This window comes from Cygnus atratus, chromosome 15, assembly GCF_013377495.2.
Source record: "Cygnus atratus isolate AKBS03 ecotype Queensland, Australia chromosome 15, CAtr_DNAZoo_HiC_assembly, whole genome shotgun sequence".
Lineage (NCBI taxonomy): Eukaryota > Metazoa > Chordata > Aves > Anseriformes > Anatidae > Cygnus > Cygnus atratus.
Window position 1 is genome coordinate 3,783,624 of NC_066376.1, and position 25,861 is coordinate 3,809,484.

Genomic DNA, 25,861 nt, shown 5'->3' on the forward strand with positions numbered 1-25,861 from the left:
CAGTGTCCTGGTAATGGACTGGAAAACAAACAAACAAAAAAGTAGATTTACCTGAGGTGCTTCCTGAAAGCAGAATGAGCTTTGAACATGCATTTTCAATAGGCCTTGAGGGACTTGGTCCAGCACTGACTATTTTAGAAGAATCTAGCTCACTCTCAGCAATTCACAAAGCTCTTTCGGGCAGTGGCACAAATTGGCAACGCTTTGCTGTGCTGCCATGAGTTAATACCTAGAAAAACACAGTTGCCTTCCTGTTTGTGCAGCAAGCTGTGGTCTCTAAGCAAGCAGACAATGATTTTTTTCTTTTCCCTAGACGGGGAGAATGAGCGCTCCATTTTTCTTTACTCTCTCCCGGTTATTTCTGCCGATGAACTTCCTCCAAAGCGCTCTCTTTCTTTTGGAGTTTAGTGACTGAGTCATTCTGAGCAGAGATGTGAAGCCAGAGTTCAAACTCTGTGGTCTAATGCCTGCAGGCAGGGAAGGGAACATCACACAGATTTCATGGATCTCACAAACTATTTGCAGCATCAGGACAAAATGTCACTGGAAACCTGTATTTCTTTCTGAAGAATTTGAGATTCAGTTAATAAATTCTGAAACATATGAGACATCTGTGAGTTTAACATCCTGTGGATGTTAACACTGACTTCAGAAGAAGCAGCAGACAGCCACATGGTTGCTATAGTACAGATTTAAAACTTCTCCAGTTACATTAAATGAAAACCTATTCAGGTGCAGAAGAGGCAGAAGTATTCCCTAAGGCAAGATGGAGAGGAGTTACTGGCTGTGGAGGAGGAGGGGCATTTTGTAAGCAGAGTCTTATCAGCACTGCCATGTAAAAGTGGGTGTAATTAGTAAAGAATGTAGAGGAGATGCTGCTGTCTTTATGTAGAGGGATCCCTAGAAATTACTATGAAATTACTACTACTGTGGTGGTAAAAATGTGAAGTGTAGAATTAAACCTGTCTCGAGACTGAGATACCGGAAGACAGTATCAAAAATTGTGGGGAGATAGCTGAGTGAATCTGAGCATCCCAGAGGGTGTTCCCGCTGGTGGAGCTGTAATGGTTGTCAGGGGTCATTTCTTTGGACAATGAGAAAGGGGGGAAGAAAAAAATAATAATAACAAACTGTCGTGCTTCATACATGCATTTCCTTCTTGGTTTTAGGCCAAGGTGGTCTCCAGCCCTTTGAAGTCACATTTCAAGTCACTGAGCTCATCTTCTAGCATCTGTGTGCTACTACTCCTGACAGCTCTGTCATAGCTGGGATTTGGCTCGGTAGGTCGGTCTTTGATTTTTGTCATTTGGGGCAGGCACTCCTCAGCACCCAAGAAGTTCTCTCATTCTTTATGAAGGGATGGGAATCCAGAATGCATCCCATGAAAACATCTTGCTGTCTGTGGCAGGAGTTGCAGCAGCAAGCCTGTATTTGCAAGAAATGCAAGTTTTGCCTCGTTGGCAGAGTTTATTGAAGATTTCTTTAACATAACTAGTCATAAATGATCTGAATCTCCGTGACTCAGACCACACAGTCTCTTAATGTTTAGGCAATAAAAATGGGGTTTGTTCATTTGTATACAGATGGTTTCTTAAATAAGAGTTGATATTTTAAAACGGTGACACCCTTATTTGCCATAGACAACGCTGAGCATCAGTGGTTGTCCAGGAAGAGAACTCAGGACTTGTGAAAACCATTCCTTTGCTTTATCCACGAGGCCTCCTGGTCTTCTCTGTATTCTAAGGACTTAACTGTATTTAAGATACAGACTGGGTGTCTGCAAACCTCACACATCATTCCCATATGCTCTTTTTTTTTTTTCCATTCCGTATTCTGAAAATGAGCCTCTTACTGAGTCATTTGAGAAGCTGATTCCTTGCCTAACTGAATTCTAAGCCTTTAACCATCCCCTATTGGTAACTCTCAGCCTGCAGCTGGATGGTGAGGTCAGTCTCCTGGGTGAGAGTGGCTGTCTTCTCTGTTCCTTGACACATTCTTTGCACTTCTGCACCTTTCGTATGGTGCTTCTCAGCTCCTCTTCCTTCAGTTACATTTCCTCGTCCTGTTGGGCCCCATCCAGCGGAAGTTCCATCTGGAAGTAAGGGGTTCAAGCGATGAGGTTCCCAAAACAAACTTTTTCCATTATGATGGTCCCCAAAAGCTTGAGTATCTTGTTCAACATTTTCTTTCTTCTCAGCAGGAAATCATCTGAGTTATCCAGCCTGGATTTAAGTGAAGAGAATCTGGGCTGGAACTGCACCTTTATGCTGACAATGTGGTCCCGCTTAAGAGAAGTGAACCAAGCAGCTTTGTTTCAGCTGTTAAATGTTAATGAATAGTGAAAGCTTGTATTCCCATGCTCAGAACCTCTCCACCTCTCTGTGCTGTTTTTAGAATTGGGAAGTCCAGGTCTTGAATTTCTAAGGTGTTCTCTTTCCAGTCCCTGGAGTTAGCAGCTAAGACTCAGCTTTCAGGGCTTTCTCCATTTACTAGCTTTTCTGGCATTGATTTGGAAAGCAATCAGTCAGGCCCATTGCCCTGTTAATAATTAACAAGCAAGTCACTAGCTTTCAGTGTCTTTACTCAAGTGAACATGGCTGCTCTTTTTTTTCCTGGTGCTTATCTTCCCTGCCCAGACATGCCAAGGTTCTCAGTGTCTGTAATTGCCACTGTTTAATTCTGCAGAACAGGACAACCTCAGAGTATTTTCCTCACCTTATTGTACAATTTCCACCTGCCTCAGAAACGCAGCTGTGAAACTTCTGGACATTCCTCTGAATTGCCAGAATATGTGTGGCTTAGAAACAACTGTTTCCAGGCAATGTATGTAGGGGGTCTCAAAGCGTTCATGCTCAGTCACACTCAACAGAATGCTGGAGTCAGTATGTTGTCTAAATAAAATGGGATAGGCTGAGATGCCCCTCAGTTCTTTGGCGTGCAGGAATCACAGCAGTTTGCAGGCAGAGGAAAAGGTATGACAGAACTGAATCTGTTTAAAAAAATGCTACTGTGATTGTAGAAATTAAAGCTTCCCTGCACTGAAAGAAACAAATGCTGCTCGTAAACAGGAAGCTAATTGAAAGGACATTTTTTGCTTCCTTCTCTTTCCTCTTTTCCATGCTGCAGTTGCAGATGTTAAAGGTGCACAGACCAAAACCAAAATCTTGTATCTTGTAAAGGTAAGTATCATAATTGAGTTCCATGGGATTCAATGTATCACCATGTGAATTGGGGTTTCTGGATGGGACTAAGGCTCACATCTGAATTACAGAGATCCTCCAGTTGTTGGCCTTCAAAACCTTTTCCTTGATGAAACCCAAATATGCCTTTGTGCTCTCTTGCAGCAGGAAACACACTAGTCTCAGTAACAATGGAAAAAATATATATATTAGTAATCTTGTGGCTGTTGACTTTAAGAATAAGGTCAGGGGCTGTGTCTGGCCCACTTTAACCTCCATCCATAATTTGAAATTTAAGGATGGAATAGTCTGAAGGAGTGATAAATACTGTATAATTATTATAGAAGTTAGGAAATGCAGATTTTAGGTTCTTGCAAAGAGCAGAATGCTCCGCTTCCATGGCTGTTACAATAGATACCTTCATTATGTTGTGACAAAAACATATGTGCAAATTGATGATATATGCTGCTAATATTAGACAGCTACAACAGTCTCCTTCCATTTTCCTTTCTAGTCCTAATTGGATAAGTGTTCAGTTAGTAGGATTTTTGCCTGACTAAGGAATAGTAAAGAGCAAGTGAGATTTATTACAAAGCTTAAGGTGTACTCCATTTGCATTATATTAACTATAGTGTCTGATTAAAAGTCAGATTTGGGAGCATGTGTAAGAGAGAACATTATATGCATGAGGAAATGGGTTGCTGTAGAAACTCTAACTCTGCAGCTATATCTACACCAAAGGCATGCTGAGTCATAACTGCCATCAATTTATTTAGCTCAGTTTGGCAGGAGTAAACAGTGCCTTGTTATGTCCAATTCTGTTCTTCTCCTCCAGGTCAGTGGAGTCAAGCGGCAGCTCTGATGACTTCTTACTGTTCACCAACCCTGGAGGGATTATGCTGGATTCAAGCTCTGGTATCTAAAATAAGAAAGACGGGCATAATGATAAAAGAGCTACAGTTGTGCAGAAAGGCTAATCACTGCTTAAGATACTCTCCGGTTTAGCTTCCTAGCCCCATGGCCATGACACTGGCATACTGGTGCTTGTGGACATTTGTCTATCTTTGCAAAGGGAAAGTTCTCAGAGGGGGGTGCAGTAGTGTTAAAAGTAGACATTTGTACCCACTACCTCTCTTTTTTTCTCGTGGACAAGATCACTCACTGCCCAGGATGCATATCTCTGTCATCTGAACGTGGAAGACATGCATTCAGTAATAGTGTTGGAATTCAAACAGCATGACTAACTGCCTTTTCACAGCAGTTTTGTTTGCTGTTCACTGCCCTTCAAGTTCAATATATATTAGGTGGAAACTTACCTTCCTCTTCCCCTTTGCATCTCTGTTTCCATGGTTGATCCTGGGGAAAAAAAAAATGGTTGCTGGAGACAATGGAGCCTCAAAAATAATGGTGCCAGTTTGTCTAGTTAAAGGTCAGGTATTGGTCATGTATTTCCTAATTCTTTGGGTTTCTGTCACAACATGAGAAGATTATTTGATATCCAATCTCTAGTCATGGCACTGGGAGCACCTCTCAGACTAACATTCCCTTGAAACTCCCAAGGTGGTCTGTGAAGTGATGACCCGAGTTCTGTCATTGCTGAATAAAGATTTCTGTTCAGCCTGCCACAGCTTGTGCTGAAGGCACCGTGTGGCTTTGCCTGAGGATTGCTCTACAGTGCTAGACACCCACCAGACTGTTAGAATTCATTTGGAACAATGCGGTGGCTGAAATGTGGGCATACACTGTGCAAAGTGTGCAAAACTGACAGGAGTTACCAGGGCTGGGGAGAGAAAACCTCCTGTTTTATAAACTCATTCACATTTCGCGACTGGAAAACAGGGAGACAAACAAACAAAACACAACAAGGTATGAGGTGAGCCCGGTTGTTCATGGCCCAGGGGAACATGCTTACACATGCATGGTGTGAACCCTGAATATTCGTCTGTAGAAGGCACTTGAAGCAGTTCAGGTAAATGTCACTTCGTGATTCTGGCTTATGGTGTTATTTAACATTTCCTTTGGGGTTACCATCATACAAATAGCTACCAATGACAAGATGTGCTATCCACCAGCAAGCCTGTAGGATGATAACAGCACTTTTCTTTTATTTGCTGGGTGCACCATCCCCTAGAGACAGAAGCATGTTACAGAGGACAGGCAGCACATAATAGCCTCATTTAGGCTTATGTGAAAATTCTTGCATGGCTGTCAGCAATCAAGAGAGGGTGAAGTGGCAGCATGATGCATAATAACAGCAAAAAAGGATGTCTGAAAGGACTGAATTGAATTCATCCATACTTGTATCAGTTGGCAGTCGGTTTGGATGCCACAGAAATAATAATGCAGGACTTTTCTTGTAATGTATTTGCTCTCTTCACATGTGATTTTTCAGACCAACATGCTGACAGGCTTCTTTAGATCTTTCTTGTACTGCTTCCACCAGTCGTGACAGGTAGTGTAAGTACCATGACACCAGCTTCAGGAAGGTGTACCAAGTCCTTAGGATGCTGGCCTGCATCTCGAGAGGCTGGGATGTAATTCTCTGCCATGTCCTTCCTGTGTAACCCTAGGCAAGTCTCTTAGAGAGGTTTCAGTTGCCTAAACATAGTGCATTTTAGGTGTGTTTGGGTATCAGCAGCCGCCACTCCAGCAGGGCACGGGTCTCCTCTAAGCCCTGTGTCATATCTTTTTGCCCCTTGAGGATGTCCCAGATACCCAAGGGCAATTTAAAATGCTAGATACCAAAGTTTTGGTAACTGAACAGCATCCTTCCCTCTTTCAGTGCTGTACTGGTAAAATCAGGGTAACAGCATTAGCCAGCATTGGGAAGGGTTGAAGATAAACTAGGGAGACAGAGCTGCTGCTCAGTACAAAAGCATTGATGGCAGTTTAAATACAAAGGCATTGACGATTGCTTACCCCGTGGAAGCTGGAGGTAGACATGAAAGAAGACCCTCTTTTCTGCCTCTCACTGCCATCAGCTAAAATCAATATTATTGTGCAGAATATGTGAGAGAGGCTCTTGAAGAGGAGTCTCGCTGAAGTGGTGCACTGTAGCCTCCAACATAAATCTGTCTTAACTGACTAAAGTTAGCAGTTCAGTCCCGTCTGAATAAACTACTAAGCAAGTAAAAAAAATGCATTACTTTACCTGCATTATTTCTTGGTTTAGAGGCTGCTCCTTTTATTTTTTTCTTTTTTTAATTGCTCTAAGGGAATCCTTGGATCAGGATTGAACACAGTCCTTGGAAAAGAAGAGAAGCTGCATTTGCAACAGTATGTTGGCATAGACAGTTTTTTGCACGCTGAGTCAGTCTCCTTGGTGTTACGCTGGTGCTGCTCTACCAGTTTAGCATAGGCTGAGATGGAGTTGCACATGCAGGAAGTAGAAATAAAATCTGAGCCCATCTATTCGATAGCTTGAAATCTGAAAAATGGTCTAGTTTTTCCTAGACCATTTCCTATTCACCTCTCAACTGCAGAGCCCCGAGTTGAGCTGATGACAATCCTTGTAGGCAGCAAGTTTTTCTGGTTGATAGAAACCTGACATTTGTCTGGGTAGCAGAAGGCCACTGACTGCCAGGAGGGGATTATTTAGCTTGTCATTAAGCCAGGACTGCACTCATGCTTCCATCTGTGCAAGCATGTTTCTGCAGCAGTGCTTGGTACTGCCTTCAGTGAACAAAGTGAACGGTGTGCCTCTTCTGGTGCTGGAGGGGCAGAATTTTCAAGGACAGAGCTAGATGGTCTTTCAGCATGGAAGAGAAGCATACACAGGCTGTTACCTGGATGAAGAGAGCATTACGCTGACAGGCTTAATCCTTTCCACAAAAGAATGATGGGGAAAGACTGGGGACCAGAACTGATGACATTTACTTGCCGACGTTGTGCTGACAATATTGATTGTACCACATAATGTTCACCCTACCTGCACCTCCTCCTTAAAGAGGACCCAAAGCACTCTGGATTTCTGGAGCAAGCCTGCCACTGCTTCATTCAGGGGATCCTCCTTCCTCTCCAGCCACCCTGCTACATGGAAAGGAGCAGGGAGAAAAAGACATGACCAGTCCAGACACAGAGAATATCCCAGTAGCACTGCGTAAGAAAGCAGATTTCTTCTTGTTAACCTGGCTAAAGAGAGGAAGAAATCCTCTGTGGGTGTAAGAAAAAGAAGCAAGTGAATGCTGACGTGGGAACAGCATTAATGCACTCTCTGGAGTCTTGGGACTCGTGGGGGGCCCTTGCCATGGAAAGCACAAATGCCCTGAGTAAGGGATTCTGCAGGATTATCAAAGGAAAGGATGTTGCGGAGAGATTATATTTTTACCTTTTAGGCTGGTACGTTTATACACTGACAGGGGAGAATGTGGTTTATAGACTGGTATAACCAAGTGCAATCAGAATGTATCTTGGCACAGTCAAATGTCTCTTTCAAAAACCTGCTCAGTGGCAAGAAGGGAAATAGCTGCTAAGTGTAAAAAGAGGGAGCGAAGGACCTGTGATTCATGCTCTGATCATGTTCTGTCAGTATGTCTGTGCAGTGGAGTCGTATGAATAACTAGTGGAGATTGATAATATGCTTAAATACTGTTCCTGCTGCTAAGCATTAGCATGGCTGCTTGACAGCACAGCAGAGAGGCCAGACACGTTCACCAGGAAAGGCTAGGCAAGCTGCAGCGAGCTGCAGGACTCTGGCTCTTCCAGCAATGTGTGAGCAGCAGAATCGAAAATGAATTTAATCCTTTGGCTAACGTGCCTTTTGGGTAGCTTTCCTACAGCTTAGTGTTACTCGAAACAAGCTATGGCTTGAGTTTTTGGGGTTTCGTTCCTTTTCAGACTATCTGTAAGGATTATATTTTAAACCAAGGCCAGTGGCAACATGTTGAAGAGTCATGAAACTGCCTTGCTAGTCTTTGTACGTTAAAATGCCCAACTGTTGCATCACTGTCAGGCATTTGCTCAGTGTTTTCAATTAATTGTTACTGAAAAGGACTTCTGAGATGCACATTTCTGTGTGGCAGAGCCAGTGTCTGGCTGCAGTACTCCTGTAAGGCAACAGAGCCATGGTAATTTGCACCGGCAAAGTACTTTTCCCAATGCTGCTGTATGTTAAAAGCCATGGAAGTTTGATGTGATCCATACATGCAGAGGGCTTGGCCTTGTGTCTAACCTTGCTAAGAGTATGTTCCAGCTTAGCCAGGGGCGCTGCACATACTGTGGCCAGCATAACACGCCAGCTCAGGGGAGCTTCTGCCTCTTCACGTTTGCCTCCCTTGGGCTGGAGGAGGCTCGGTGATTTGCTCAGGTCATAGCTGGCAGCCTTAGGGAACGTGCGCTGCTCTTCCAGGATGGAGAAAATGCCCATGGGCTGAGGGGATGGGAAAAAAAGCATCAGGGTATCAATAGAGTCGTGCCACTGGTCCATTTTCTGCACCATGTTTCATCCTTTCACCCTGGGCCTGGTCATGTTCTTCTGGAGCTTGCCAGAATTCAGACCCATGATGGAAGCAACTTCGTCAGCCACTGTTGGAGGGAAGAAAATCACCCTTCCCCTTAATGCATACTCAGGAAAGTGGTTACAGGCTGTGCTTTCAGGGACAGGCAGGCTCTCCAGCCCCGCTGGGGACAGACTGGGAAGGACAGAAGTCTCAGCTCTGTCCCTTCACACACACACCATTCAGCAGAGCTTGCTGGATGGAGAGGAGGCAAGAATACACACCTCAGACAAGGTGTTACAGCAACTGCTCTGTATCTGGGCTCCCATATGCTCCGAGAGGTATGCGCCTCTTTGCTCCACCATGGCTCCAAGAAACACCTGCAAAGCAGGGCTCTTCAACAAAGAAGGATCAAGTCCTTAGCTAGCAGCTCAACCATCTGGCTAGGCCTGCTGCCCTGTGGCAGCTGTGAATGCCAGCTCTGACTCTCAATAGCACATCTGTTCATTTAAACAACAACAGCAAAAAATCAGTGTGTTGTTTAAGGTCATTTTATATTCCCTGGAAACAGAGTCTGGCTTTAGCAGCTTCTCCAGTCCTAACAAACTGGCTGAGCTCGTAGCACGCTGGCTTTGTCCTGGTGTGTAAGCTCTCAGCCTACCTTCTTGGTGTCCACCTCTGCCTGCTCCTCTCTTGGCTCCTGCTTGAACTTCGTAGCGCCGAAGTGCATGAAACCCCTAGCCAGCTTGTAAACACAGATCTTCTCTTCTGGACCGAAGCCCAGTACATCAAAGGCCACCTGGCAGAAGGGACATAGAGCCACGCAAGGGGATTCTTAATCTGCACCATAAACTGGAATCCGGCCCATAATGCTAGACATCTAAAATAATTTTCCAGCCCATTGAAATTTGACCAGCCAGGTCCCTTCAGACTAACATGGGACAGAGTAGCTTAAAGTTGCTGTGAGCCAGCATTCTGCTCGGCTCTCCTGTACTGATTTATGCTAGCTAAGGACCGTGTGCTTTGACTGCAGTTGTTCTAAGTGCCTCTGCGATACCACAAGCAAAATGCAACGTATTGTCTAGGGTATCAGCTCGTTCCACTCTTCACCACGCTTTTTAAAATCAGCAGGACGTGAGCAGCAGCATCCCCTCGCAGCGACTGTCCCACATCTCAGCTGGCACAGGTAAGGAGGAGGCGTTAGCTCTGCTGGCAGCACTGTGCCTTGCTCCCACTGCGTGCCCAGGGACGGGGGAGCGCACGACTTGGAGTATGCCGGAGAATGTTGCAGACAATGTGCTACTCGCGAGCCATGATTTGGGGCTGCCTGTCTTAGTGGCTATAAAAATCGTAGCTGCTTTGTACAAAAGGCTTGTTTGCAATGTACAAATCCTGGAAGCTGTAAAATACCAACAGCTGCTAGAAAGGGCACTGTAAGTTCAGCAGCTGGAGACTGTTTGATCTTTCTGTAGCTCAAGTCCTGCTTATAATAATAGTCTCAGGAGCCAGCAGATATTCCCAATAAGCTCTTTTCGGTATCAGATACTCTTCAAAATGATATTAAAAAGGAAAATGTGTGTCAAAACCAGACAAAGGGTCAAGTCTTCCTTTACAAAAGCTGCTCCTAGAGATTACATATGCATGTGAGATGAACAGGTTCTAACCCATGGTCCTTGCCTCAGTTTTCAGATCTGTCAGTTTTCAGGCTTCAAACAAACACTATAGCCAGCTTGTTTGAAATCCTGCAAACCCCAGGCCATTGAATGTTAACCAGAAACTCCTACGTCAAGCTTGTTTGCTCTGGAGCAAATGTTTTACATCCAGGCTTCAACTTAGAGAGAACTGAACAAATCTTTACATTATTGCTAGCTGCTCTTCCTGTAGTTCATTGATCCTCAGGTTGAATAAGCTGAATTTTATTATTAGGAGGACCTCAGGCTGGGGGCAGCGTTGTGTTTGCTGCATCAATTTCATCGATGTTTCTGCAGGCTAACATTATTGAGAAGTGGCTCTTCCCATTGCCGAGGTTGTCTGCTGTGATCCCACCTTGATGCATCGCGGATTGGGAACGGGCACAAGAAGCGGTTTCTGCAGCAGGAGACAGACCAAGAGGTTATTATACCAAATGCCCTAATCAGGGCACAACATGAGCTTTTTGGCTGCAGACTGAGGGTTCTTCTAGGTTTCAATTCCTGAGCACATTTTGAGTGTATCACTTTAGAAAAAAAAGCCATTTTGGGGATGAGTTGCTCAGGCTACCGAGATTCTGACATAGCAGCTGCATCAATGTAAGTGGGATTGAACACCCAAACCTTTTCAACATTTATTGAAAAACTTGTCCTGGCTGTCTTTCCTGTCCTGAGGAGATGTAAGCAATTGACATGAGGCAGCTCAACCCTTCAGTTTGAAAAGGATTGGTTTTACTCCAGTGGCAGCCCTGCCAGAACAAGAGGGACCTCGCCGCGCATTGATCAAGATACAGGAAGACAGCTTTCTTTCCTCACCCTGGCCTGCCTAAGGAGAAGTCACTTGCAATCCTCTTCTTCCCGGACATGAAGCAACAACCCCTCCACTGCACTGAACCTGTTTCAATCCCTAGCCAAGTACATGGTTCCTGTGAGTAGATTTCTTATTCTGGAAACAGAGGATTGAGCAGGGAAGGCTGCATTAAAGGGAGTGAATCACTTGAACACAAAGTGCCATTTTCAATAAATTCAGGTTTATTCTTGGAGATAATCTGGTAGAAGAGGTGATAACCTCTCTCCTCTGCTTCCTGGGAAATGACACGTCTTCTCTAGATCTGAAACATGGGGAGAAATCATCCAGGTGCAGGTGGCAGCCAGAGATTGAAAAATTGCAGCCCCATGTCAGTGGGACTGTACGTTTTGATACCAGTGAAACCAGCAGTTCAGCAGTGTCCTTTGGAAGTCCTGTAAGTGCAGCATAGCTCATAATATCCTTCACTGATGCTCTCCGAGAATGCTTTTAAGCTTCACAACAGTTCCCTTTGGGATAAGTTTTAGTACAGCTATTTTGGCAGCTCGTGACGTGGAGGCGAAAAGATGCCATCGCTTTTCCAGTTGTGTCAGTGCTGGGTTCAGGAACAGGTCTCCAGACTGACTCATCCCACTGCTAAGCATCCTCTGAATTGCCAGTGCAAGGTTTGGAGACTGATCTGTGAAATGCCTCCCTGTACTGCCCTTTCTTTCTGAGAAGAGCTCTGGAAAAGATGTTTTGTGTGCTGTAAACTCTCTGCCAATACCTCCTGTCAGGCCCTAACATGGTTAGTTTGACTTCTGGTATTGACAAAAAGCACACTTCCCCAGACCTCGGGGTAGCGATTCATTCGGCTGTACCAAATAACCAGACCTCGCTGGCTGTCCTAGCTGGGCATTTTCATCTTTGCCTCTCGGCTGAAGTCGTCTGTCCACATAGGTCTGTAGGTGAAAGGGATCGTGTGAGTTCTTCAGACAAATTTGGGCTGGATCGAACCACCTTCACTGTTAATTGTAGCTAGTCCAGGTGACTTCAAGAAGCACTGATGCAATCCCTGCCAGCAGAGCTCCAGCGAGGGTGCAGAAGGGCCCTGACAGTGCTGCTGCTTGCACAGTGAGGGTCTGTCCATGCCCTCGCTCTCCTGGCCAGGCTGGAAGGAGGGGCAAGCTGCCAGAAAACAACCTGAAACCTGCCTTGGCCCGCGGTCCAGAGAGGCAAACCCAACATATGGTCTCTTGGTGTGATGCAAATCTGGGATGAGTTGAAAGTAGGAGGGATGCAGACAATCCCACATTAAAGAATAACCGGTCCATATGTTTCCTCTCTCCTTTTTCTGCATGCTAAAGGGCTTTAGTCAGGAAGCATAATGGGGTCTTTTTACCTTGCGAGCTGGGATTTGAGGTTCTCAATTTAGTCTTAGGTGCACGTGTGCAAACAAAGAACAATACACCTTCCCTGGACTGTTATTTTTAGGATCTTGATTGCAAGACAATTATAATGTTGTGCTGATGAATGTGAGTAACGGTTGCAATGTAATTGTAGAAGGAAAAGTGCACAGCTTTGGGGGGAAGCATTGTGCCTTTTACGTGTTCACACAGAGCCTCGGAGTCAACTAAAGAAAGAAGAAATAAATTTGTCATCACCTAAAGCACGTAGCTCCACTGTGGAAGCAGGGCCAGATTTTGGGTTCATCTACAGCAGTGCAGATTCCTCGAGTTAACAGAATTAGTTTCAGATTTTCTCAGGCCTGATGTAATCAGAACAGGGTCCATTCAACCGCAGAAAAATCCAACGCAAAACAAATATAAAGAATTCTGTGGTTACTCAGAGCTCTCAGTGCTCGCCCTAGCCAGCTTGCTTGTGCTACCAAAGTGAATTTGGATAAATTTGCCCTACATGAGAAAATAAAAGATGAGTCTGTTAATCAAGATTGCAATATCTGTAGGAAAACAGAAAGTAGCTGAGAGGTTCTGTGCGTTCATCAGGGAGAGACAGCAGTGCCTGTAGGGGCAAATTTGCAAGTCAGTGAGAGGAAATTTAATCTTTTCAAAGATCAGATCTATAAAAAACCTCTTTCTTCTTGGATTCTGTATTAGAGCTTGAAGAAATCCTCCTTCTCTGCAGCATATGGCAGAAGTATGTAGCACACAAACAGAGAAATGAGACTTCAGTTGAAAACGCCAGTGTTTTCCATTTTCACTGTCAATTTCAAATTTAAAAATAATAATCTGGAAAAAAATGAAAGCATTTTGAGTCTGCAGAAGTAAACAGTGAAAGGGCATTGATTTGGGATTGATCAAAACAATTTTTTTCTTTTGACATATAAGAACATAAAGTCAAGATAAAATCCACTGAAACACTTGGTTCAAGGAAATGTAAGATCTTAGAAAACACACACAAACTGCAATGCTTTAGGAAGCACTTGAAACTAATTTTTGTTTTTATTATTCTGATAGGGAACATCTTTGTATGATCTGCCAGTGGCCTAACAGTGAAATCCAGAGATCTGGTACTTGCAAAATGGGAGAATTGTTGTTCCTCTTAGTCTTAGCATTACCACAGGCCTCGAGAACAGGCTGGCTTGGATGATTTGATTTTCCAGTGATCCCTATAGAAGGAAGCAGATAAAAGTCAGCGTCAGCAGGATGCTAAACACTTAAGACTTTAGGCTTTGAGCACAGCTACTCCTCACCATCCAAAGCAACCCAGTAAGTACATTTGCTGTCAGTCAGCTCCCGCAGAAAGCTGCTGTGCTGCTGGGAGGAACTCTGCAGGCTGTGCTCCTCCATCCATCCGGCACCTCTGCCTTCCCATCTGCAGCCTGTTTGCCAGCGCTGCTGACAGCAGCAGAGCACAAGATGACCTTCTCATTTCCTTCGTCTTGCCAGCTCCAAATTCTCCACTAGGCAAAGTGAGTATGGAAAACAAACATCATGTTGGCACAAAAATAAAACAAATAAAAGGGCAGATTGTGCAGCAGCAAGGGGAAGAATTCAAGAGGCAAGTAAGAGGCAGGAATTGCTTGAAAGGGGGTTGATGCACCCTAGCCCTGCTGTGGATCTTGGCAGGTGTCAAGGTCACCTTCAAGACCTTCTCAGGTTCATCCCTACTAAAGGCTTTCCACAAAGGTCCAGCCTTGTGGATTTGGGGCAGGCAGGAGTCTGGTTGATCTCCCCGCTTCCAAGAAGCAACACCAAATGCAAGGTACAATGCAATTTTCAGTGCTTGGTGCTTCACCCTTCCAGAAAAGGTTTTTTGGGACATGCCAGGAGCGAGATGTCCACAAGGGAATGGCAGGGCAAGGCTGGGATCAGCAGGCAGAAAGCCTGGAAAGAAGAGTGAGCTTCATTGCTTGCAGGAAGAGGAAGGTTATTCCAGGGATAGAGGGCAGCATAAGACAGGCTAGGAATGCGAGTGCGGTCGGGACAGCCTTGGGGGAGAAGTTGTGGAGGAGGAAACAGGCGCAGAGGTACAAGCTGGGACACGACAGTCCAGAGCTCTGGTGGTAAGGAAGCTGGAAGGAGAAATTGGAAGCCACTGAAGGAATCCCACAAGGCTAGAATAACAGGATTTTTGCTGCAAGGCCAAATGTAGTTGCTGTTGATGTTTTTAAGTTCTGAATTGTGTTACTGACCCCCCACAGCAGAGTTGGAGAGGAGAGGAGAGGAGAGGAGAGGAGAGGAGAGGAGAGGAGAGGAGAGGAGAGGAGAGGAGAGGAGAGGAGAGGAGAGGAGGAAAAAAGAGAAAAGAGACAAGAAGATAGAGAAAAGAAAAAAGAAAAGAAAAAAGAAAAGAAAAGAAAAGAAAAGAAAAGAAAAGAAAAGAAAAGAAAAGAAAAGAAAAGAGAAAAGAGAAAAGAGAAAAGAAAAGAAAAGAAAAGAAAAGAAAAGAAAAGAAAAGAAAAGAAAAGAAAAGAAAAGAAAAGAAAAGAAAAGAAAAGAAACCAATGCTCTCAGCCATGGAAGCCGCAATGCCTGTGCGTGCTGAAGCAGCCATTAGCACGGAGGGCTTCTATTTGCTCCCAACCAACGTACTTCATTGCTATTATGAAAAAAGGCCAGGTTTCCTCCCTGCTTATTGATGCATATGCCTCTCTTATTATTTGGACAACTTGCTTTTCACAACGTTTTACCCAGATAAAACACTTTTCACTACGGTTTGTTTTTGCAGGTGGCAGGAAATAAACTGCCGGGAAATCCCGCCTGGCCGAGGATCCCCGAGGTTGCTCTACAGCTCCCGGCTCTCCAGAATCGCCATGTCTCTGCAATCACTGTGATTAATCCTCCCACTGCTATTTATTTCGGTTTCCAGACCACCTGCGAGTCCCCAGAGCTCTGTGTGAGGGTAGATCCATGGCAGCCACAGATCAATATCACCCTCTGTTTTATGAATGAGAAAAAAGAAACGCAGGGAATTCATCTGAAGGCAGAGCAGAGCAGAGAACTCAAACATCCTGGTGCTTTGCCGCTTGCTTTTAGCAAGTGACAGACAGGCAGAGAGAAGGGACTTGGACATGAGCTGGAAGATTTAAGTCACACACACACACAAATTACGGCAGCACAGACTGGCCACGTGCTGCTTTGCCGTTCCTCTCTGCCCTTCCCCACGCAGACACGCTCCTGTGGGTGTGGGGCTGGCACAGGCTGTCCGGGGAGCTGGCCTTGTTCAGGAGGGTCACGTTGGCCCTGCCATCCATTTGGTGAGCTTCAGCATATTCATCTGCTGGGCCTGATCCACCCTGCTGGACATCCATCCGTCTGCTGGCCATTCCTCACCACGGTGTGCAGTGCTGGGGAGCAGGATGGAGCAGGGGAGTTCACGGACGTGGGTCGTGTCCCAGGGCTCTGCATTTTTGGGGACCTGTCCCACGTCGGGAGCAGGCTGTCCCACGCTCCAGGAAGCCTTCCTGCACAAAGCTCGCGAACCAGCTTTAACATTGTCAAGGCAACAGCCAAACTGCTGACGCTGAGCTGTCTTCGGCACTGTCCGGCTACCTACAGACGTGCCTCCTGGGGACCTCCAGGACCTGCTCAACGTGTTGCTCTGTGCAGAGACAAAGCTGATCTTGTCACTGCTATTATTGCCTGTGTTGCATAGATTAAAGGGAACTCGGGCTGTGCTGTGGCTTGGTTTCGCCGTGTGGACACGCTGCTCAGGCCAAGAGCTCCTCTCCCTTCCACTGCTGCCAGCCCCAAGACGTGCTTTGTGCCAGCCTCGTGAGTCACGGCGTCTGCACAGAGGGGTAAGAAGGAGAAGCCCCCGCTGTGGGCTGATGGCTCTTTGCCATCAGGGTCTGGTTTTAGAGGCTACAGCTTGGGCTGAAGTCAGAACAGCCTTGCACTGGCCGGGGATGATGCTAGCGCTGGCCGCTCTGGTGAGCTCATTTTCACTGACATCCTCCTGAAGACTTGGGTGGTCTGAAAATGTATGTGTGTGTGTGCAGGGACTCCCAGGCAGCAGTGCTGCACCTCTGGAAACTGGTTTCAGGGATCAGCAAGGTCCTGGTGTAACGCTAACAATTGTGGGCTGCTAGTCTGGGATGAGTTTCACCTATAAACCAGGAAGGAGACACTTTCCTCTGTGCGTTTCCGCTTCTGATCAGGCAGAGATAAGGAACTATCATAGTTCAGCAATCATTTCCCCTTCCCACCTGTACTGTTAAATCTGTAGCCTTGCTGATTTTAGATGCCCAGATTTGCAGTACATATCTGGGACTTGATTCTGCAGCCCCTTCCCACCCAAGGCTCAGGACTACAGGCTGTCACTTCCCTGCCGTACACGGACTAGTGTGGTCTCTGAAACAGATCAATGAAATGTTAAACCAAACACCTACAGAAGATAAATGCCTGTGACTAAAAATAGCTCGTATGCACATCAAACAGAGTTTTTTGGTGCAGGTCTCAGAGCTTTATGAATTTGAAGTGGTTTGTGTCTCACCATCCTTCTACAGCTGGGGAAGTTGAGGCACAGCATGACTACAATTTAAATCTGCCAAGTTGTCCACCCATTGTCAGTCCAGTCTTTGGCAAAGGACCTACAAAAAAACTATTTTATTCTTCTCTTTCAGTCTGAAGTCAGGAGGAGTGACTGGTGCTTAGCTTCTCTGAAGGCAGCCCCCAGCTGTGCTGTTCAGGTACCCTGAGACAATCTATGTTTTTAAAAGCTTAGGCATAGATATTGTCCCAAAAGCCATGGGTCAGGGAAGTGGTAAGGCCATGCCAGTACCTGGAGGTGAGTTAAAAATTTAATTTTCCCCAAATCACATGGAGTTTAATAAACGTAGAGTTAAAATACCTGTGGGTTCAAGTCTGCCTGATATAAAACACAGTAAATATAAATCCAGACTGGCTTCATGTAGACCAGCAGGCACCGTGCTTTTGTCTTTTTGCCTCTGCTTGCAGTTTCTGCCCCATGGAGGTGTAAGGTCCTTCCTGATTCCACCGCACACCTCTTGCAGCAGTCACACACAGCACGTACCTGCTGGGCCAAACCCACGATCCTGGAGGACGTGTGTTTACAAGGGCTGGCCAGGCTCTTTCATAGCTGTCCAAAGGGCCTGAGCCAGCACTTAGGTTTTTGAAAAGACAACACATTCCTTATCCACAAGTTCAGCAGGCTGTAGTGCTGGGAGCCTGACTGGGAAAGCTTTGGTCCCTCGGGTGAGATCAGATAATGCCTTGTTTCTTGGGATTTCTCGTCTTTCCTTTCCTTACGGGGTGCCTTAGGAACTCAGCTGCTGGTGTATAAGGATGAGAGGCTGCAATAGAAAGATCATCTCATGAAGGCTTTGTTCAAAGCCACGTCTCCAGCTGCGCCCTTCTTGCCAAGGTGGACCGGCAGATTTCAGCGGTGAGAGGAGCTGAGCTTTGGCAAAGATCAGACCGAATCCTCGGAGGGAGCAGACAAGTTGGTGACCTAACTGGCTCATAGCGGAATAAAAGTTTCATTTTAAAATCATTTCTAGTCCCCGTGTTTAAGATGAATAAATTCTGTGTTTGTTGTGAGCAAAGAGGATAAAGGCTATTGCTGAGTGACAGTCCTGCTTGTTTCAGTTGCTCAGTGAATTGTGAACTTCCCGAGAAGACAACTGCTTTTGTATCAGCTTTAAGCATTTATTCCTCTGCTGTACTTGGCTCTGCAGGAACGTCTGGGATGTGGTTGGTTACTCTGCAGTTATTGTCATCGTGAGTGTTGCAGGTGAATACGCTTGGGATAGGGTTTCCAAGCAGGAGGATTCAGAGAAGCAGTCCCTTTGAGGTGAAAATTAGAGAGTCCGTGTTACACCCACCTTGAATTTGTAACCAACTATTCACACTGAAAATCTGATCCTAAGAACTCAGCGTGTCCTGTCAGGAGCAGGATAATACCGCAGAAACCGTGGCCAGCTTGAGTGCTGAATATTGAGAACTGTGATTAACTCCTCAGGAATGTATCTGGAGCAAGTCATATTTTCTGGGCTTTTTTAGGTAATTATTTCAGACCTTGAATCTGTGAATGAAGATTGTAAACAGTTCTCAGGCAAACATCTTAAAGAAGGACATGAAATGCATCTAAATAATGGGTTCTGACCTGTTCGCTCATGTGTAACACACAAAAATGTCTGTTTTGGCTGCACAGGAGAAATCAGCTGCAAAGGGAGCAATCGCGTCTCTCCGTGGAGCGATACAGGTCAAAATGTCAGACTTTTAATAGACACGAGCTCACTCGGCCCGTGGACAGATCAGCACCGGCTACAACTCAGCCAAATCGCCTCCTGAGTAACTCGAACGCCTATGGCTGAGTTTAATGCAATGCTGCAATTTTCGTAGCACAAGCCCCGTCCTGCATCTCATCCCTGGCTGCAGTTCTCCAGCACAGCACCACGCTGCATAAATCCCGCTGGGACAGCCTGGAATGGACTGCAGCTCCAGCCACATCCCCTTAGAGCCAAGCTATTACCTGGGAGGGAACCTTTTGGAGGATCTCTTAGAAAATGCAGGAGCCGTTCAACTTGCTGGGTCTGGACAGCGCTGCACAGCAGGCAGCAGATCATGGGGAGGGAGGTGTCGGCTAGGCAGGATGTCTGCCTGCCATGCGGGCTCAGTTTCTTGCTCTTGACACCGATTTCTTCATCGTAAAGTGAGCCTAAAAGTCCAGCCTTCCTGCCTGAAGGGACTGGGAGCGTCACTGGATTTGAGATTGGAAAATGGTCTTCAGATAAAGGGGCAAATCCTTCCCTACAACACGACCCATGCAGAAGAAAGGTTCTGGTCTCTCACCCTGAGGGATGCCAGGGTTCCCAGGCTAAGCACCGACCCAGGTGTCCATAAGGGCACTCCCAACGGAGGAGGCTGTAGCTGTACAGAGGGCAGGGAGAGGAGCGGGCTGTACAAAACCGCTTGTGATGGCTCACTGCACAGCTTCAGCCTTCGCACTGTAGTGGCAAGCCTGGGAATAACAAGGACCTCCCTTTCAGAGGCTGCCTTTCGAGGCTGCTTTAAGTAGCAGCAGCAAACCCATCTCCGGTGTTTAGGGGAGGAATGGCACTCGGGTCAGAAAGCCCCGCTGAAGGATCACAGGGTTATACAAAGATCTGGCCCAGAAGGCTGCAAGACGTTTGTGCGTTTATTAATCATTTAGAAAATGACGCTGATACTGTAATGAAAGCTGTATCCTCATTCTCAGCTGTTGTCTGGTCCTTGCTGCGGGGGATCACAGCGTATTCCTGCGAGGGCTGGAGGGGCACTGGCTGCACGGGGACGTGGCTGGTCTCTAACCAAACCAGGGGAGATCACGGCTCCATGTGAGCACACGTTTTTACCCTCCTAGTCCCCACAAACAGGCCGGCTCGGGTCCCACAGCAGGCTCAGCATCCTGCCCACGTCCCGGGGAGCAGAGAAGGGCAGGGGCAGAAAGCGATGCAGTGATGGGGAGCCCCAAAAGCTCATTACCAAGCCCGTCTGTGTTGAGATGTGAAGCAGTTGAAACGGAGACGATTATCACCCCCGGGCTCAGCAAAAACTACCTTCGGCTCCTAAGGGTCAGGTAGAATACGCAAGCCGAATTCTTCTTTTTAGCATTTCCTAAGCAGGCCTTTCAAACCAAGGCCCCTAAATACACATTTTGAACAAAACCACCGATTTCTGGGGGAATGCTGTCCTCAGCTATAATGACCAGGGACGTCTGAGCAAGGTGAGCCCACGTCTGGCGGCTGCTGGGGGATCTCAGCTCCTCCTCTAAATCCCACGTCGGCTCCCCGGCAGCAAAGAGGCATCCAGAGGCTGGACACCCCGTGATTTATGGGGGATTTCTGATATTTCCATGGGGCTTTTCTTCCCGACATGATTTCCAGTGTACTCCACTCCTTTAGGAGTGCCTCAGCCTTTCCTCTGCTGGGTGCCACCAAGCGAGGTCACGCAGGTTTTTTCCACATGTCCAAGGTTTCTCCAGCACCCCGTTGTGCCTCATCCCCAAATTAACCACTGGTTTTTTTCTGTTTCAGTTCCTTGAGTTACAGATTATGGGGTTAAAGGAATAATCATTAGTGGGCCCCCATTAAAAAATAAAAAAACTGTACGATTTTTGGCCATAAGTGATTATAGTTTCCGCAGCTGAATAAATCAGTGTCCCATAACTGACAGAGGATAATGGGTTTAATAAATAGCTATGATTAAGTCTGATGTTATTTTTAAATAATTTCAAAAACTGTTACTCTAATCCCTCCGTGGCTGGCAGAAAGGATGCTGCTTAGAAGTTAAAATTAGTTCCTTAATGTTCAGCCTGGTGTGGAGTTACAGGCCCTCCAGGGCTGTGCTAGTTTTCGGAGGCATCCGCTTACGCTGCCTGCCTAATGGACGTTAACAGCTGCATTTGGCAAGCGTTAAAGGCCTCCCACAACTTGCTCTCTGCTGCTGCTCTCCTCGCTGGGGCTCCATGAGCTTGTCGGGAGCTCCCACCGAGTGGTGGTGCCCAGCGGATGGGATAATTCTTGGTGTTACCCTTCATGCTTTAGCCACTTCACAACCCAGAGGCTCCAAAGCGGCGTTCATGAGCTCTCTTCCAGCACAGCAATTCCCTTGTCCCTAATTCCCAGGGAACTCACAGCCCTGCCGAGTCTCTTTATCAACAAGTGCAGATCTCTTTTGTACGGTATCAGTGGGACTTTCCAGCTCTACCTTTCTGAGTGAGTGATCCTGCTCCTGGCAGGGAAACGGCGCTGAAGAACCATTCGCCTTGAAAAGCACGGCACAAAGGGACAAGTTTCCCGGTTTGTGTAACCTTATGGAAGTGTTGGACGTGAACACTGTATTTATTCAACCAACCACAAAGTCCTAGAATTGAGCTTGGATGTCCCACGGTGCAGCGGGTGACCGTGGGACAGCTGGCATTTATCCAACCTGTTTTAAAGAGCCCAGATCCCAGGTGTTTGGGAGAAAACCAAAAACCAAGCCACCATTAAGACAAGGCTTCCCTCCTGGTGCCAGCACGTCACCGAGCCCTGGTACGTTCCCGAACCGACTGTGGGGACACGGGGACACAGCACTGCACCAAGGGCCACTTGACCCTACAGGCAGCACAAGGTGGGATGCCATGCTCCCACCCGCCCTCGGTGACACCTTTCCTCCTTCTCTGCAGGTGCCAACCACCACGTAGCCACAGCAGGATTTGTCTCAGCCAAACTGATGGAAAATCGTCTCCCTTTCTTTCTTTTTGTGGGCTGCTTCCCCTTCAAGTGAGCTGTTGGACCTGGTGCATCCCCCGGCTGCAGAGGATTGGGGAACGCAGCAGGGGAAGGGGACAAAAGCAGGACAGCTGTTTTGGGGCAGCTACATTAAATTAGGAGGAATGACAAGCTTCACCCTGAGCCTCGGAAAATCCAGCTGCCGTGCTTGGCTTTGCCACTGGCTCAGCAGTAAGACAGGGATAACAATAAGTCCCTTCTCCCACCTTCTTTCTGCATGCCCTGATTAGACAGACCGTAACGGACAGGAGCTGTCACTTATTATGTGCATGTTTGGTGCCCAGCACAAAGCAGCTCTGACCTCGATCCCGATCCGTGCCTGCTGCACGAACGGGACCGCAACGAGCCCCACGGGCTGGCGGCGGGGACGTCACCGGCTGCGGGACCTCCGTACCCCCGGCAGGGATCGGGGCAGGCTGCTGTGCTGGGAGGAGGCTTCCCAGCCCCAAAAGGAGGAATTTCCAGGCTCCGTCCCCCCTCGGGCATTGCCCTGGGGGTGCTGTGCGTGGGTTTTCCAGGGCAGGAGGAGAAGAGGTCCGGGCGTGTTCGCATCCAGCAGCCGTCACCCCGTGTGAACGTGGCTGCTGCAGCTGGTCCGGGCAGCCCACACGGATGTTGCCTCGGCTGTACTGTAACTAATAAGGGAAATTAATTTGTTGATGTTAATTTAATGGACTATGTGAGAGCTGACTGAGAAAATAGGCCGTCGGAGAGCGGGCGTGCAGGGCGTTGGCAGGGATCCCTGCCCGTGCCCTCCCTCTGCCAGGTGAGGGTTTCCTCTCGGGAAGGATTGCCCCGAATTGTGCCTGCAGCTGCACAGCCTCAGGCGATGGAGCCTGGGCTGGGTCTGCCTCTTCTCACCCCGCTGCAGAGCTGCCACGTGTGGGCTTCGTTCCTGGCCAGGTCCTTCCACCACGTGCAGTGGGGATAGGCTTTTTAGAGACACACACACAGGACAAAAAGGAAAAGGAAAAGGAAAAAGGAAAAGGAAAAGGAAAAGGAAAAGGAAAAGGAAAAGGAAAAGGAAAAGGAAAAGGAAAAGGAAAAGGAAAAAAAGAAAGAAAAAGAAAAAGAAAGAAAAAGAAAAAGAAAAAGAAAAAGAAAAAGAAAAAGAAAAAGAAAAAGAAAAAGAAAAAGAAAAAGAAAAAGAAAAAGAAAAAGAAAAAGAAAAAGAAAAAAAAAGAAAAAGAAAAAGAAAGAAAAAGAAAAAGAAAAAGAAAAAGAAAAAGAAAAAGAAAAAGAAAAAGAAAAAGAAAAAGAAAAAGAAAAAGAAAAAGAAAAAGAAAAAGAAAAAGAAAAAGAAAAAGAAAAAGAAAAAGAAAAAGAAAAAAAGAAAAAGAAAAAGAAAAAGAGGCAAAATCAGTGCATTTATCTCAGGGATTAAAACTGGTGTTTTCGGCCCTGGCACCAGTCAGCGTCCAGCCAGTCAGTGGTGCTGTGCTGGGGGTGCTGGGCGAAGGCTGGGAGGGAGCAGCCACAAAGCAAGCCCCCAAGCTGGAACCGCGGCTTCCCATACCTGTCACCATGTGGATTTTCAGCTTGAGCACGCAAGGCTGAGCTCAGGGGACGCTGTCATGTAGATTTAGGGTTTTATCTCCTTTCCTCTCCATTAGCTCTGATACCCTCTTATTATGCTGAAAACCGAGACGCTTTTTCCTCCAGCGGCTCTCCCCTTTCCCCGTGGGCAAATATCGATCTGCCCGTGTCCTCAGCGCAGGTTGAAAGCAGCCCCGCTCGCCGTGAGCCTGGCCGGGGACCGAGCGCTCGGCCGTGCCACCTCTGGTGCCATCAAGGATGGAGCAGAAGGGTGGGGAGGAGGGGACGGTGATCAATTCGTTTTTTTCTCCCCATCCTTTCTCTCTCTCCGCTGGCAGTGACAGGGCGCTGAGCAGGACGGCTCCGATTGCGCCTGGCAGGTGGAAGCGGGGATGAAAAGGGATGGGAAGGGCAGAAAGGGAAAGAGCAGCCGGGGTAACAGCAAGCCTCTCCCAGCCCGGCTGCACGGGCAGGTCCTGCAGCACCTGGAAAGCTCGGAAGGCAGCGGAGCAGCTGCTCTGCCCCCAGCTCGGGGCTGGCCGGCGCGAGAGGCTGCCCCTGCTCCTCCCGGGGCGTGATTTTGAGCCAATTTAATTAAACTGCTTGGAAAGGTTGCAAGGACTCATCTATTTCGGCTCGAACCAGGCCTGTTTTGATTTAGCGCTGGCTGATGAGGAATTAGCCCGAAACAAACCGCTCAGAAAACAAAATTAGAGGCCGCACACTAACTTTTGCACCAGATTAAGTTGAATTAAAAAGCAATTGAAATGTAATTTTCCTGTCTCGAGCAGCCAAGAAAACGAGATAATGCAACCAGTGGCACTTGAAACTTAAAAATACGGCAGCTAGAATTGGCACAACCAGCTTTTAGTGCCCAAGAGCAACAGGTTTATTGGAGGTCTTCTCTGAAGCCCCCTCCCCACGCACCTTCTGCGCAAAGCTTTGCACAACCTGTTTCCTTTGCCCTGAAAGGGAGCCTTGAATCCATGATTTTGGAGCAGCCCAGGTGATGCACAGAGCATTTCCACAGGTGTTTCCGTGCTGGAAATAGCCACACACTGGAGTTTTTTGCTGTAATTCTCATAATTCACATTGAAACGGCCGCGGTGCCGCACGGTCAGCAGGGTCGGAGGGCTTGCTGCACTCCCGGGGTCTGAGAGCAGAGGTTGCTGACCCCAGCGCTGCGTCCTGTCATTTAAAATGTGGTTTTAATGACATATTTTAATAGCTGCTTTTCCCCCATTTGGCAAAAGCTGCTCTTCCTCCTGCCCCAGCCTCTCCGGTCATTCCAGGCCATGCTCCCCCCACTGTGCCCCTGCCTGTGTGGGTTTTTACAGGGCTTTGCCAAGAAGGGTGATGTTTCAGAGGGCTGGCAAAGCCAGGGTGAGTCCCCAGAGACTCTTTAGAGTCCCCAGAGATGCCCAAGTGCCACACCAAGCCCTGCTGCGAGCAGTTATTTGATGCTGTGGTCCTGGGCAGGATGAGCTGTGCCAGCAGCCCCAGCATCCTCGTGTACCTGGTGCCAGGGCGCTGCGGGTGAAAATCAGCTCTCGGCTGAAGATGCTGGGGATGGACGGACAGATGGACATGTAACGTGGCATGAGAAGAGCTGCCCAGCAGCCCTAGCTGAAATTAAAAGGATTTGTGCAGACCATAGGTCCCTGCTGGGTGTCTCTCCCTGCTGCCTCCTGCCACAGCCCGGCCAAAAAAGAGGCACCCCCAGGCTGCTCCCCCGAATAACGCCAAACCAGGCGATGTGCAAGTGCATGGAGGAGGTGCTGGGGTGCGAGTGGGGTGGCTGGGGCAGGAGGACAGCTCAGGAGAGAAGGCTGCTCCTCCAGGTGCCCCCAGATTGCCTCTCCAAGCAGCAGCTGGAGCTGACGAGGAGGCTGCCCCAGGAGAGCCAATGGTGGGGCAGAGCAGGGCAGGATGTGGCCCCACGGGGGCAATAAAAGAGGCAGATGAGGGTGAGGTGGGCAAGAGAGAGGGTTGAAGGGTGAGTAGCTTCTTCTCTAGGGGGTTAGGGGCAGCTTTCTGCCCTCTGTGGGTTTTTTTTGGGGGGTTCCCCTGTGCAGGGTGTTGGGCTTTGGAGGCTGCTTGGGGTTGTGCTGGGTCTCCTCTTCCACCTGCTGAGGTGGGCTTGGGGGAAGTCCTCAGAATGAGGAGGCCTTTTGGGGTCTTACTGTGGCTTCTTGGAGGTGAAATGGAGGCAGGGAGGCTGAAGCAGTCCCTGAGGCTGTAGCAGAGGGGTTAAGGCTGCGTGGTGTTGGCAGCAGCTGCTGGTGGCCCCTGGGCCTTGGGGCTCAGAAAATGGGGAGGGGGGGGACACAAAAAGGCCTTGAACTCAGAAAGGCAAAAGCAGGGGGCTCCTGGGGGCTGCTCTGAGCTGCGGGGACTTGCTGTAAGCCTGGGGGAAAGAGGAATGTGCCCCAGCTGGGGGTGGTCAGGCCCTGAGGGGCTGATGCATGGCCTGGCTTTAGGAGGCCCTTGGTGGT

General features: G+C 47.7%; 1 long non-coding RNA gene across 5 annotated transcripts in view; it reads left to right on the plus strand.

Annotated features, from left to right (window-relative positions):
- The window catches only part of LOC118256494 (uncharacterized), a 37,394-nt gene extending 19,353 nt beyond the window's left edge, over window positions 1–18,041 (plus strand). For 3 of the 5 annotated variants that reach the window (XR_004781247.2, XR_004781249.2, XR_007708889.1), the window contains 2 exons: window positions 1,170–1,280; window positions 4,015–4,494. This is a non-coding gene — a long non-coding RNA (uncharacterized LOC118256494). Of the gene's footprint in view, window positions 1–1,169; window positions 1,281–3,126; window positions 3,180–4,014; window positions 4,495–9,742; window positions 9,801–10,602; window positions 12,742–15,280; window positions 16,353–17,177; window positions 17,244–17,835 lie in introns of those variants that run through there. The other 2 variants (XR_004781248.2, XR_004781250.2) reach the window with 2 other exon arrangements.
- The last annotated feature ends 7,820 nt before the right edge of the window (window positions 18,042–25,861 follow it).